We start from the raw sequence: 13,811 nt of genomic DNA, 5'->3' as shown, positions 1-13,811 counted from the left end.
GGCGAAAACATCCTGCCGGAAAATGGGCCAGCTGATGACCCAGCTGAGGAGGCACCAGCCGAGGAGCTACAAGCACCCCGCAGAAGTGAAGTTGAACCCAGGAGAGGTCGTGGTGGTGGCCGCCACAGGGGCTCGTCGATTGGCAGCCTGATCAGTGTTTTGCAGGAAGCCATCGCTGCGAAACAAGCAGCACGACGAAAAAATGAAACTACTTGAACGTCTTGTACGCGCTGCCGAGGGCAATAAATAAGTACTCCTACACCGGCAGTTTGTTTTCACGTTATTCCCATGTGCACTTTAGCATTGATGTTGGGCAATGCGTCGCCTTCGGCTTTCACATTGCAATGTGGATGTGTCGCATTCGCTTGGCTCATTATCATTGCCAACATCGTCGTGAGGGGGCAGGTCTGCAAGTTCTGCAATGAAGTCTCTTTCAGAATTGCACATGTTGTGAAGTACACATGTTCCCATAACAATGAGACAACCCTGCATAACTGTCTTGGCATCAACAAGATACAGCCTTCTGAAGCGTTGCTTCAATAGTCCAAAGCAGTTCTCAATGGCCACCCTTTGCTGACTGTGAAACTTGTTGAATTTTTTTTCCATGTTGGAAAGCTGGAGCCGTTGTCCTTGTATGGCGTCATAAGCCAAGGCAGCAAGGGGTATGCTGAATCTCCAAGTATATAAAAGTCACCGCACTTGGCTGCAGCCTCTTCAAAGAAGGTGCTTCCTCTCAACACCCAGGCGTCATGCGCAGAACCAGGGAAGCCAATAAAGACATCCAAAAATCTGTTTTGGTCGTTGCAACCTGCTTGGCGGATTATAGACGCCCACTTCTTCCTGTTTATGTATGATGCAGTTTAAGAATCTTGATGTGGCTGCCATCAAAGCATCCCACGGTGTTGCGGGGGCCTTTCCCGCCGCTTTTTGTCAGGAAGGCCATTTTGCTGCGGGCCATGTCGGCAGCGCTAGGCCAGCATATCACTTTAGCGCTGATCGCCTGTAGAAAATTGAGCGCTCTCTGCATGCACAGCACAACTGATGATTCAGAAACGTCGAATCTATCTGCCACCGAGTACATGCTTGTTTGTGCACCAAGGTAGCTCAAAGTTATGAGGCAAGTCTTTTCTGCTGTGATCTGCGGACGGCCGGAGACACTTTTCGGGTAGAATGGCGACAACCTGAACCACGCGCACAGACTGTCAAAAGTCTCACGCGAAAGCCTAAACAGCATTTTGAATTCAAAGTCCAAGTATTCAGTTGTGACCTTCTCAAAGTACCCGTTGATTCGGTGACGGTCGACCCGTGCCACTTTGCACAACGCAACGGAAAGAGCTGCGTCGAATTCCCCGTCACTGTCGGAGTCAACGAGTTCCATAGCCGTTGCCAACAAAGACGCCATTTCGAACAAATGCACAGCGTATCCGTGTTCTTAAAACTAGTAATAATTGCGCACACGTTTGAACGCACACGCTAGCGGCACACACCAACAAAAGAAAAGCCACAGCCGCCCAGCCGCAGCAGACGAAGGCCTGTACGTTTCTGCACTTTTCTCCTCGATTTAACCGCTGCACCGAAAGCGCTAGTGTCGCGCTACACTCACACTTCAAGAACTGGCGCAGCACTGGCACGGCACTTTTCTGGACTAGTGCAAAAAGTGCAGCCAAATCGAGGAGACCTATGGAGGCTAGGAAGTTCTCCTATTGTCAGGAGCGGTTGCCCTTTTCCGAAGCGCCGGAGAAACCAGTTTGGATGCTTGGCGGGGTAGTTCGAAGAGGGCGCTGCGCTTCTGTGGCGGGTTACCGACGCCAGCCGAAGGAATGCAGACACAAGTCGTCGACAGTTTTGGGTAGCCCGTGTACCGACGTAGTTCACTTTGTTCCAGCCTTTATTTTCTTTGACACCGTAGTGCCACGGCTTGGTGCGATGCGACGTTCTGAACTTCTGTGACAATGCCTTCAAAAAAAGAGAGGACATGTTTTGTTCCACTTTGTAAGGGCGGTTACAAGTCGTCTATAGAAAAGGTGTCGTTGTTCCGCGCTCCATCCGACCCTGTTCGCTTGAAGGCATGGGCGAGGAACTTCAAGAGAGACGATAAAGTGCTGAGTGAAAGTTGTGTTGTGTGCTCTCGCCACTTCGAGGAGCGGTTCATCCAAAGGAAGTTCAAGCACGTAATTAATGTCGACATTGTAGAGCTCGACCGTGATCGTCCGGCGCTTACTGAGGACGTCATTTCTACTATTGTTCCGGACGCACCACCTAATCTCACGAAGCAACTACCGAAAAAGAGAGCAGAAAGAAACATGGCCAACAGCGATACCCCGCCAGCGAAACGCAAGGCTCCGAACAACGACCAAGCTGAAGCCGTTGAAACACAGGACTGCACTGATGAAACGCCGCAAAGACCGCGCCCGTTCGAAGAAATCGAATTACCGTCGGCATTCTGCAGCAAGATTTCACTGCCATGTGATGTCACTGTTTTGTGCTTCGCGTGGCACACCGGCACGCATCCCAGCGATGACCGTGTCTTAAAACACGTTACTTTTTCGACGTCCACGGAAGCTGCTGCTACGCAGCAAAATTCTCATATTTGCACCGTGTTTTGCCGCGGCAATAAAACAGAAGAGTTCTGTGTAAACAACGAATGCAATGCTGCCCAGGCATTGAAGAAGGTCGACGAACTACAACTTTGTCCAGGATATGGTATTGAGCCTGTCACCGGCGGTCAGTGCATGCAGTTTGGTTCAGAGCACTTCGCAAAAAACTGCCGTGGGGTCAGCCCCGATGGAAAGCCCTGTTTGCACTGCAAATGTACCAGGAAACTTGTCAAAAACCAAATGTGTAGATTGAAGAAAAAGCAAGCAAAGACAAATTTCAAGCGTCGCATGGCCAGGAAATCGCTTCAATTGTTCCGAACAAAGAAAAGACTGGAGCAAGCACAAAGGAGTGTACAAGACCTTAGAACAACCAACCAGAATATTTCTTCTGGAATTTTGGACGACAGAATAAAAGGTCTTCCTCCGAAGCAACGCCTCGCTGTGAAAGCATGTTTAGAGGCGGCCACTAGAAAGTCAACGAGAGGCATGTTGTATGACAAAACATGGGTGTTTGAGTGCATACTCATGCGCATGAAGAGTCACAAGCTTTATGAATATGTAAGAATGATGATGATGATATGTGGTGTTTTGTGGCGCAAGGGCCAGGCTTGGCTAAAGAGCGCCATGACAAGTGGTGATGTTGACGATGTATGGTGGAAGATGTGACTTGGCTGTAAAGTGGCCTAAAAATAGTCGCTGTAGAGTGCGTAAAATCTACTTGCTATAAAATTATGGCGATGACAGATGACGAATACTATGAACATTAAAATCCATCGTAAAAGAATGATGCAGAATAGAAAATATATGAGATGGTAAAAATGCCTGGAGAACTGTTGCCTCGCCAGAGCCCTTGAAACACAAGGGCCTAGAGGCACGTGCTATACGAAAGAACTATCACAGCGCCATCCTCTGAAAAGAGGAGACGCTACGAACATGTGGGGCTAACAATATGCAACACAACATCTTTCAGATAACTTAGGACTGCGTTAGTGTCGAAGAGTGGTTCTGGGCCGAGTAACATTACAGGATGAAGGGGAATATGCTGCCGGTATGCTAACGGAAAGTGTTTCTTTCTGTCAGATTCGGCTTTCCGACACTCCAGGAGGACATGGAGGACGGTCAGCCTCTCTCCGCATCTCCCACAGGCTGGAGGCTCACTTCCGGTGAGTAGGAAATTATGGGTGCCAAACGTGTGTCCTATTCTGAGACGACAGAATAGGACATCTGTTCGGCGTGATTTTGTAGTAGACGGCCAAAATCCTAACTGTGGTTTTATCAGGTGGAGCTTATTATCCGTTTCCGCATCCCATATGTGTTGCCAGTGATCTCGCAGCCTCCTTCGCAAGAAATGCCTCAGATCTGTGACAGGCACTGCAGCGGTAGGGTTAACAGCTTGCAATGTGATTGACGTGGCCATCTCGTCCGCCAGAACGTTACCTTCGATTCCCCTATGGCCAGGGACCCAGCATATTATGATATTCTGGTTAGATGAGTACGCTTTGCACAAGACCGAATATAGTTCATTAAATACGGGATTTTTATGTTTGCTGAGTGACATTAAGGCCTTCACGACGCTGAGAGAGTCTGTATAGATCGCTGCTTTTGGAAGTTTCGATTTTCTTATGTGCTTTACAGCAGAGAGTAATGCGTAGGCCTCGGCCGTAAAGATACTTGTTTCCGAATGCAGTACATCGGATTCCGAAAACGATGGGCCGACGGCTGCATAGGATACCCCGGCATTTGACTTCGAAGCATCTGTGTAGAACTCTGCGCAGGAGTGCTTGTGCTGGAGCTCTAGGAAATGCATTCGGATTTCGGCCTCAGGAGCGTGCTTTGTAACTTTTATAAAGGATATGTCACACTGTATCACCTGCCACTCCCAAGGAGGTAAGAGCTTGGTTAGGTGCATTAATCGATGCTCGAGGAGTGGGACATCCATTTCATCGCTAAGCTCCTTCACACGCAGCGAGAAAGGCTGTCTTATGGAGGGACGATTGCTGAAAAGTGTAGCGCACGTCATATCGGTAACGTTATGAAAACATGGATGTTCAGGATTGGAGCGTATTTTAAGGAAATATGTAAAGCTGATGTATGATCTCTGTAGGTGGAGAGACCATTCATTTGATTCTACATATAGACTTTGTATGGGACTCGTTCTGAAAGCGCCAGTGGCCATTCGGATTCCTAAATGGTGCACTGGGTCTAGCATCTTTGGTGCGCTCGGGGCGGCAGAGTGATAAATCACGGCACCATAGTCTAGTCGCGATCGAATGAGGCTTTTATATAGATTCATTAATCACTTCCTGTCACTACCCCACGTAGTCTGGGATAGAAGTTTCATTATGTTCATTGTTTTCAGACATTTTTCTCTAAGATGTTTAATGTGGGAGACGAAAGTGAGTCTGTAGTCAAGTATGATACCTAGGAATTTGTGCTCTTTGCTGATAGGTATTCGTTGTCGACACAGTTCTAAGGAAGGATCCGGAACCAGGCCTCTCTTTCTTGTAAAAAGAACGCAAGAGCTTTTGTTAGGATTGATCTTAAATCCATTCTTGTCTGCCCACACTGAGACTTTGTTCAGGCCATGCTGTACCTGTCTCTCGCAGACTGCGAGGTTACAAGATTTGAAAGCTATTTGAATGTCGTCCACGTAGACAGAGTAAAAGATGGCGGGTGGTAATGAAGCACGAAGCGTGTTCATCTTCACGATAAAGAGCGTGCAGCTGAGCACGCCTCCTTGGGGTACGCCCGTTTCTTGCGTAAAAGTGCGTGAGAGTCCATTGCCGACTTTTACCCGGAAGGTACGATTTGACAGATAGCTTTCTATTATATTATGCATATTACCGTGGATGCCCATTTCTGACAAGTCTCTTAAGATTCCGTAACGCCACGTCGTATCGTACGCCTTCTCCATATCGAGGAATATGGATAAGAAGAATTGTTTGTGTACAAATGCGTCCCGGATATTTGCTTCTACACGTACAAGGTGGTCAGTTGTGGAGCGTCGTCCTTCTCGGAAGCCGCGCTGATACGGATCAAGAATTTTGCTCTGTTCAAGGAAAAAGATGAGTCGCCGATTTATCATTTTTTCGAACACCTTACAAATGCAACTTGTGAGGGCTATCGGGCGGTAACTTGCCACTGAGGAAGGGTCCTTGCCTTGTTTCAAAACAGGGATCACGATGGCTTCCTTCCATGCAGCTGGAAGGTACCCTGCATCCCAAATGGTGTTGAAAAGTGTGAGTAGTGTAACCTGCGTGTCATTGTGTAAGTGGTTGAGCATTTCATACATGATTCTATCAGATCCTGGTGCGGAGCTGTTGCATGCGCTCAAGGCAGCTCTCAATTCGGCAATACAAAAAGGACGGTTGTAAGGCTCATTCTCTCGACCTTTTCTTGTTAATGGCTTACGTTTTTCTGTTTGTTTGTATTTGAGAAAGGATTGTGTATAATTTGTTGGACTTGAAACGCTCTCAAAATATTCCCCAAGTGAGTCTGCCTGATCTTGTAGGGTATCGCCTTCTGTGTTTACCAAAGGGAGTGCATGTGCCTGTTGCCCTCTTATCCTATTGACCCTGTTCCAGGCTTTTGCCTCATCTCTGAACGAGTTAATATTCCATATAAACTTCTGCCACCTTTCTCGTCTGGCCTATCGGCGGGTTCGCCTGCCTTCGGATTTTACTTTTTTTAAAGTTGACTAGATTCTCTGCAGTGGGAGAAGCGCGTAGCAACCCCCACGCCCTGTTCTGTTTTTTACGAGCGATCCCACAATCGTCGTTCCACCATGGGACACGCCGTTTGCAGGCCAAGCCTTTTACTTCTGATATGCATTTAAATGCGACATCTATTATGAATGCTGTAAAAAACTCGACTGCAGCGTCAATTCCTAACGAAGACAGGTCAGCCCATGAGATACTACTTATAGATCGAAATTTCTCCCAATCAGCTGTCTCAATCTTCCACCTAGGAGCGTATGGTGGATATTCGTTTTCTTTGTGTGATCTTAGCAGTACGCGGAAGTGATCGCTCCCGTAAGGATTGCTCGTACCTTCCCATTTGAGTTCAGGCAGTATAGACGCGGAAACTATACTAAGATCTATTGACGAAAAGGATCTGTTTGCAAGAGAGTAATATGTGGGTTCTTTCTTATTTAGAAGGCACGCTCCAGAAGAAAAAAGGAACTGTTCAACGAGACGACCTCGCGTATCGATGCGAGAGTCTCCCCACAAGGTGCTATGCGCATTGAAATCGCCAAGAACAACATAAGGTTCTGGCAATTGATCTATATAGGATTGAAATTCATGTTTCGTTAATTTGTAATGTGGGGGTATGTAAAGAGAGCTAATGGTGATGAGTTTGTTTAGGAGCTGTTGACCTGTCGACCCTCCCATAGTCCAGATGGTGAGGTCGTCAGCATATATTGTGTGACCAATCCCTTCTATTTGCTTCAGTTGCTTTGGTAGTGAGCTGATCGCCAGATTGAATAGCATCGGCGAAATGACGGAGCCTTGTGGCGTTCCCTTTCGCGGTATGTCGAATTTCTCAGAGCGTAAGTTGCCTATCCCCACTGTGGCTGTACGTTCTTTCAGAAAAGCTTTGATGTAATTATATACTTTTTCACCGCAGTTATATACGTTGAGGTGCTGCAGTATGGCTTCATGTGACACGTTGTCGAAAGCCCCTTTCACGTCAAGTGCGAGGATGGCTCTTTTGCTGTGCGTGTCCAGCTTGTCGATGACTTTTTCCTTGATTTGCAGCAACACGTCTTGCGCGGACAGGTGAGCCCGAAATCCGAACATAGTGCTTGGTACGTGTTTGTTGTCTTCGAGATAGTCGATCATGCGGTTGTGCACCATGTGCTCGTAGAGTTTTCCAGCACACGAGGTTAGGGATATAGGTCGAAGGTTCTGCACGCTGATGGGCTTGTTGGGTTTAGGTATCGTGGTTACCTCGGCATGTTTCCATTCCGGTGGTACTTTACCTTGTTGCCAGCACTCGTTGATGTATTTTAAGAGCGCGTCTACAGAGGGTCCGTCAAGGTTCCGGAGTGTCTTGTTGTTTATTCTGTCGTACCCCGGCGCCGTGTTGCGGGTGAGCTTGCTCAAGGCCCTCTCGATTTCTGCTTCTGTGAAGGGCCGATCCAGTTCTATATTTGGGTTGCCTCGATACTCGTCGAAGTGCGAATCTACAGTTATGTTTCGCTCAGTACCGAGGAACTTCTCCTTCACTTCTCTGATAATGTCTTCCTCTTTCCCCGGGTGGTTGTGTATGAGTCGCTGCATTTTCTGTTTTGCGGCGTTCTTGTTCTCCTTCTTTGATAGGAGAGTCTTGAGCACCGCCCAAGTGCGCTTGCTGCTTAAGGTACCTTGAAGTTTGTTGCATGTTTCGCGCCAGTTCTTTCTTTCAAGTTGTTCAGAGTACTCTTGCGTTTCCTTGATCAGCTTAGAGATTCGAATTTTGAGTTTCCGGTTGCACTTGTTACGCTGCCAGCGTTTGGCGAGACCCCTCCGCGCCTCCCACAGGTGGAGTAAGTGCGGCTCGACCACGGGGGTGATTTGCGACAGCTGGATTGTCCTCGTATGCTTCTCGGCTCTTTCCACGACTCCTCTGATCCATATTCTTATGTCGTCTATCGTCGCATTAATGGCACTCTCATCTTTGCGAAAGGCCTGCCAGTCCGTGATCTTGGCTTTTCCTATCTTCATCATTGCTTTGTGGTGCGGAATGATCGTTTGCACTATATAATCGTCGCTACCAAGATTCTCGTCCATGCAGCTCCACACATACTGTTTGAGTCCGTGTACGAATGTGAGGTCGGGGCTGGTGTTTCTTGATACACTGTTGCCGATGCGCGTGGGTGTCTGCGGGTCGTTCAGTAGCGTGAGGAGGTGTTGTTGGGCTACGTTGTGCACATCTTCTCCTTTTTTCTTTGAGGCCGCATAACCCCAGGCCACATGGGGAGCATTAAAATCTCCGACGACTATCAGCCCGTTACCCTTGCTCAGCTTCTTCACCTCTCTCATATGCTTGTCTAGATCCTTTAGGTGGTCCTTTGGTGGGCTGTACACGTTTAACACAAAGAGGCTTTGCTGCTGTTTTTTCTCGGGTACGATTTCGACGAGGGTGTGTTCGATGCGGTGTTGGATGTCGTGTCGTTGAGCGTTGATGGCTTTCTTGGTCAGGATTGCTGTCCTCGTTTTACCGTCAGTGACGTGAGTGAGGTAACCACTGACCTTGAAGTCTTCTATTTCGGTTTCTTGTAAGGCTATAATGTCTGGGTCAAACTGCTTGCAGAATTGTACAAGGTTGCTTCTCTTACTTCGAATAGAATGACAGTTCCATTGCCAAATTTTGAGCCGTGGGTGTTGCTTGTAGTCATCTTCCTCTTTAGATTGCCTCGCCATCTTGTTCGCTTAGGGTCTGCATTATCTTGGCTTCTCGCGCAGGGTACTTAGGTTTCTTGCGAGCATTATCTCTTTCTTCTAGCATGTGAATGCGTTGCAGAAAAGAAACTTCTTTTTGTAGGAAAGTGGACCCAGATCCTTGGAGTTTTTGCTGCCAAGGGCAATGTCAAAGCTGCTGTTTTGTCGAAAATTCTTGTGGAGGCCACTATATTGGCTGAGAGGTCTGGTCGCTTTGTTCACTACTGGACCAGTGACAGTGCCCCTTGGAATCGGAGTCTGTGGAAGCTGTTTGGCATTAAAACTAAGCAGTTTGGGTCCTCACATTTGTACTTAATCCTCTATTGCTTGATGAGTTGCTCTCATTACCACAATTCTCTTTACTTCCGCAGCTTCCATGAAGAAAATAACGTGCAGAGTCCCCCAACCAGTTGACCCAGGAAGAAGCCTCCTTTTTATTTCCGATTTTCCGCACTTGGTTAAATGTGTACGGAATGCTTTTGTAACTGAAGGTGTACAAATTCCAAGTGGCCATGCCAATGCAGATGTATTCATAGAAGCATGGAAGAAGCACATTGATTCACTAACATTCACTAACTCTTAAAGTAATGCTACACATTACCCACTCGCACATTCATCCAAATGCATTTTAAAAAATGCGCGTGTACCTCCTCGCTAAATAGCCTTCCAGCTATTTAGCGAGGAGGTACTAAAGGGGATTTTTTTTCTATAAAGTTCCTTTGGACAGGCACTTTAGAACAACTAAGCCGACAAAAGAGGTGGGAAGCTTATGGAAAAGTTAATATTTATAATGAAGTCAAGAACACCATCTAAGGGCCTCCGACCCAACTCTCTAAGTGCAATGTTTCTTGAAGAGTTCATTGCATTCCTTGCAGAATGGGAAGATTATGCTGCCAAGCATGGTGGTGGATTTCTTAGCTCAGGAACTGCACTTGGTCTGCGTGTGACAATAAAAATACCCTGTCCCTTTTACACTACTCAAGTAGCTCACTAGGCTACAAGTACTTATTAACAGCTAATCTTAGTCAGGACAAAATTGAATATATGTTTGGTGTCGTAAGGCAATCCTTTGGTTGTAACGACCATCCTTCGCCTGAACACTTTTTAATTATAATAAACAGTTTGCCATTCTACAGTCTGCCAAGGCATCCTAAAAATGGGAACTCACCAGGAAATTTGGTAACCGCACTCTTAAAGCCATCTGATGTTGGAAAACGAAAGGCGGACCACCTAACTGAAATTATTGATGAGCTATTGGATGATGGCAATTTGGGGTGTGCAGAATCTGTGTTGAAAACACAGGGCAAGCAGTTGGATCATGACAACTGTGTCGAAAAGCACAGTGACAGACGATTAGTATATTATATAGCTGGCTATGTTGTCAGAAAGTCTTTAAAAAATTTTCCATGCCCAGAGTATGCCTCTTGCCTTTGTATTTTGCCCCTACACGCAGATTGTGATGTAAATTCTATACTAACAAGGCAGTTTGGTCGTGGGGGCTTGATCTACCCTTGTAAAGCTGTTGAGTAGCTTATTTGTAAAGTTGAGGACACATTTACTGTGTATTTCAGCAGGAATCAGCTTCATGCTGAAAGTATGGTCTGCCTTTTGCATTTCCTTCAGGGAGTGAAGCTTAAAGAAGTGGGTTGCAGTGAGCATGGGCGGTGTTTGACAACAAACATAATAAAGTTCTATGCCCTGACGAGGCTGCACTTTGCAAAAGCAAAGAACATGGAATGGAGCACACAAAGAGAAAAACAGAAGCTCCTGAAAATGAGGCGATGCCAGTAGAACGACAGTCGTGAAAATGCTCCCTGCTTTTGTACATACCTACCTTCGTTGCGCAATAAAAAAAGAAAAACTTGTAACATAGGTTTTCAAAGCTCTCCCCATACAGCGTTTTTGCGGACCGTAGTGTGCAATTTTGTAAAGCTGCAATAGACTATATGCACGAGAAAAACGGAATGCATTCAATTTTCTCTCTCCACGCTTGTGGGCTGATTAGTGCCGTTTCTCCCGCGGAAAAAAAAAATACCAACCCCATTTTATTACGGCTGCTTGCGTAGCTTCCGTCACTTTGGTTAAAATGGCAGCACAACAGAGACGAAGGCAAGGCACATAGAAACACATGACAAGTGCACCATCTCGTTTCTGTGTCTCTTCATCTCAGTTACGCTGCCATCATAACCAGCTATGGGCGAACTAGCCCAAAACAAAGTTGTATTTCACCGCTCGTCGCGATAAGAGTGCTCGCTAATTCTGCAAGGTTGACTGGTCCTCATAGATCATTGCGTGCCTGTTTTATGAACTTGCAAATCGGCGGAAAGCGCCAGTCGCTTGCGAGCGCCCGCTGAAAAGCGCGCCGGAGCCCGCAAGAGAAACCCGCCTGCGAGCACTGGCGCCATCTGCCGGAGCATAGCAAAGTATCTCACGTCGGCTCGCGCCTTCACGACACTAGGATAGGCTTCTAGCCGCTATACGCGTAGTGGGCGCCGATGGAAGCGCTACTGGTGGCGGCCTTGCGCAGAACACACGGGAGAGGAGCCAGCCGCGCGCCGTAGTTTGTTGGGTCGTTGATAGTGCTTCTCTGTCTTATTCGCGTTTTCAGAGCAACATAGGCAACACCCTTCGCAGGTGTGGGGTTTTCAAAGCTTCAAGGAATGTCGAAGACTTGTTGCACGGTGGGGGGCTCAAATACCGGCGAAAACGTGCCGGCGATACGGTTCTAATCATTCCCCGAAAATCCTCATCAGCGGGAGCAACGGTAGCAATGGATCGTCGCTTGGGCGGGAAATTTCTTGTTTTCATCCTTTCCTTTGTGTCGTCTGTGTTTTTGTCCACTCGATCATAGTTAGACGCGTAAGCGACGAAGTTCGTCTGCAGTGCAGGCTTAAAGTCATTTCCCTAAAGTTCGGAATGCCATTTGCCGCTTATATTGTTTTCCGCTTCATTACTGCGTTGCACTAGCTAGGCAGCACGACTGCACGAGCGCATTGTATGGCATTTTAAAGCTACAGAAGTTGGCAAGAACTGAAATTGTTAGTTTTATGTGGCCCGGTAAATCCTCGCACCAGCTGTCGCGCACTTCATATTTTTACATCTATTTTATGCGTGGCTTCGCACATGTTTAACTGCTGCTAGTTGCTTCATGCATAACCCTTGTTGATTCTATTGAGCTGCGAGGTTTTCACCCTGCCTCGTTTGTAAAGGGTATAAATCACGCTATGTCTTATCGGAATGATACCAAACAAGTGCTTCTTTAATAGCTTTATTCTTTTCGCCTAGGGGCATCTTAGATATTGGGTCTTTTTAGAAAATGCCTTTAGAAAATAGTTAGTTCAGGGCGAGAATTGCTCATAGTTGCTGCATATGGTATTTTTGTTCCATTTTCCACTGAAAAGTTCGCGTCACGTTTGGGAAGTCATCACACCTCGATGCTGTCTGAGCAGACTTAAAACGTCGAGTGATTTATTGGTTTCACAACGTAGGGGTCGCTTCTTGCATGTGAATATTGTACTCAACTGGATTATTTCTTATTATGTTTAGGCTACAGTGGACCAAACCCGGCCTTGCCGCCAGCGCTCATTTAGTTTGACTGGCGCTGCTCTGCCTTTAAATATATAATTTGGCACCTCTCTCTAGTAAAATTTAAAAGAATGTACTGAAAAGCTAGCAAGACTTTAGCTTTGTACTTATCCAAGCAGCTCCCTTGGGGAATTTAAAATTGCAAAAATTGCAGCGGGAACGGCAGCTCGTCGTCGGTACAGCGCTAACACGCGCTTTTGTTAACCCGTGCGTTTGGTGACTTCGTTGACTATAGCGTACGCGTTTCTATCAATAAATTCGCAATTACTCTTCTTGAGGCGACTTTGACTGAACTTATTCAGCGATGTCACATGTATTCATCGGCAGAAAAATCAACGGCATATGCAGACATCGCACCGTGAGGATTTGTTTGATATAAGTCTGCACTAACGAAGGGTGCTTATTATTGAGGTACACAAGCAGCATTACGGCAAAAGTACAATAAAAAAACACGATCGAGACATCGCATTAGTCAACAAAATTTATCGGCTAGTTCACATGAACTCCACTTAATGTAAATGGGGTTCATGGCGTTTGTCTGCGGGACGCACCTTGCACGTATGTGGACCATGTTGTCCCAAACGCCAGGTTGAAGCTTGAAGCGAAAGAGGGCGCCTTATCACCGCATGCGCGGAATGCTACGCGGATTGCCTTGCAGTTCTCAAATAGTCGTGCTGCCACCGCGCACAAGCCCGAAACTGAAGGAATACGCATGTCGAACGACTTGTTGTGTACCATTATACCGCTTTTTGGATATGAAAGAGAGGTCAGCAGAAAGCTTTTGGGTGCCCGTGTCGACTACGTCATTTCGCGCACTGATTGTTGCGTTACGACAAATGAAGAAGCCTGCACGGAAATAGTCGGCTCTCGCGTCCTGTGTGTTTCATGCACATGAGTGAGCCGAATTCCAATACTCGTGACCACGGAAAAGAGAAAGCAGCATATGACTAGCGTACAGATAAACACGGCTGCGCGCACATCCATGCCTCATTTGATTTATTTATTTTTTCTGTCTTAGGCGCAATGTGTGGTTGCTTGAACTGCTTGAATTGTGCGACGCTCACACTCAGCCACGCGAGAAACCTTTTCCGCCATTCCTAACAGAACTGCTGCTCCATTCAGAGATGTCGCACATGGATATTGACTGCGTGGCGTCAAGAGACGCAGATGACCAATGCACTTCTACGTAAACCTAACGGTACATATA

The 13,811-nt window shown here is 46.8% G+C and overlaps 1 pseudogene; it reads left to right on the top strand.

The window, feature by feature from the left end:
• Positions 1-1,952: 1,952 nt before the first annotated feature.
• LOC139053754 (uncharacterized) lies at positions 1,953-10,810 on the top strand (annotated as a pseudogene).
• The last annotated feature ends 3,001 nt before the right edge of the window (positions 10,811-13,811 follow it).

This window comes from Dermacentor albipictus, unplaced genomic scaffold (assembly GCF_038994185.2).
Source record: "Dermacentor albipictus isolate Rhodes 1998 colony unplaced genomic scaffold, USDA_Dalb.pri_finalv2 scaffold_187, whole genome shotgun sequence".
NCBI classification, from domain to species: domain Eukaryota; kingdom Metazoa; phylum Arthropoda; class Arachnida; order Ixodida; family Ixodidae; genus Dermacentor; species Dermacentor albipictus.
The sequence above is the reverse complement of the archived record's forward strand: the minus strand, read 5'-3'. Positions and strand labels throughout refer to the sequence as shown.